This window comes from Salvia hispanica, chromosome 4 (genome assembly GCF_023119035.1).
Source record: "Salvia hispanica cultivar TCC Black 2014 chromosome 4, UniMelb_Shisp_WGS_1.0, whole genome shotgun sequence".
In the NCBI taxonomy this organism is placed as follows: domain Eukaryota; kingdom Viridiplantae; phylum Streptophyta; class Magnoliopsida; order Lamiales; family Lamiaceae; genus Salvia; species Salvia hispanica.
In genome coordinates this window covers 19,105,610-19,107,085 of record NC_062968.1, presented here as the reverse complement: position 1 = coordinate 19,107,085, position 1,476 = coordinate 19,105,610, and positions in this window count along the sequence as shown.

Here is a 1,476-nt window from a genome sequence, read left to right as displayed (position 1 = left end):
TAATTCACCGAGACAGCGACGACGTTGGCTTCGGCGACGACGGAGTTTAGGTAGTTGTGGTAGGTGGAAGAGAAGGGGGAACTGGTGCAAAACGCGCCGCCGTGGATGTAGACTAGAAGGGGAAGTTTGCGGATGGCGGAGCGAGGGAGATAGAGCCTAGCGGAGATGTTGAGGGATGGCTCGATGATGGTGTCTTTGGAGAGAACTTTGGATCTCGGATTGAGAGACGGAGGAACCGTATCTGTTCCGATTAATCTCTCAACGCTGCCATTTTTGTAAACCCTAATGAATGGTGCGATTTCATACAATATGTCTGTGGAGTCTGCGGCTAAAGATTGTGCCGCGAGTAAATAAAAGATGAAGAAGAAAAAGAGGAAAAGTGGGCAACTCTTGTTGCCGGACATGGTGGATGAGATGGAGAGGGGGTGTGAGAGTGAGACAGAGAGAGATAGCTGTGAAGTTAGCAAGATTATGAAGAAAAGATGTGCGCGCATTTAATAATACATCCTACATACCAAATAAAGTATATTCTTTTTATGTCTTACTGTATTAAAATTCCATTTCTATCCATTAGTATAACCTCTTTCTTTTTAATATAAGGAGTACCCCACTCTCCATTAACATATTTCATTAAGTTTTTTCTCTATATTCCTTTCATACATTAATAATTATGTTTAAAAATCTACGGTTGTGGTATAAGACTTATTCATTATTAACTAAATGGCCAAAAGATCGATTCTTGCCTTTGAGTATGGAGCAGTCTTAAATCCTTAGGACTTCTGTTCAATCAATCGAGGTGCCTATACAACATGAAGAATAGTCACTGGATCAGCCGGTGAAAACCTTTGGTAGTTACAAAAAATATATTTATATATGTATTAAAATTCATGTCGTCCCAATATCTCTATTTTTATTGGATGAATGTATTGATTTGTGGCACATTTCATTTAATTAAACAATTTATGATAGGAAAATTTGCTAAATACTATTCCCCCGTCCTGAAATAGGAGTCCTATATATTTGGTTATGACACAAATTTTAAGAAACATAAAGAAAAGTAGGTTGGAGTATATTAGTTTTATAATAAAATGTGAGTTGAATAAGTTGGTGGATGTGAGGTCTACTTACCATTTATGGTAAAAGTGAAATGAGATTTTTATTGACGAAATGACAAAATTGGACTCTTATTGTGGGATGAGGGGAGCACTATTCTCTCCGTTTTTAAAAAAAATAGAAAATTTTGAAACGGCACAAGTTTTAATGCATAATATAATTGATAAAGTAAGAGCAAATGAGCAATATAGTAAGAAAAAGTAATTGAATTATTGTTAGTAAAGAGTGAGTCCCACCCTAATCATTAGAAAGAAAAAAATTCCAAAAATAGAAAATTTTCTATTTTCAATAAACGAACCAAAATGTAAATAGATTTTACTTGTAAAGGACGTAAAGAGCAAATCATAAATATTATATATTCTT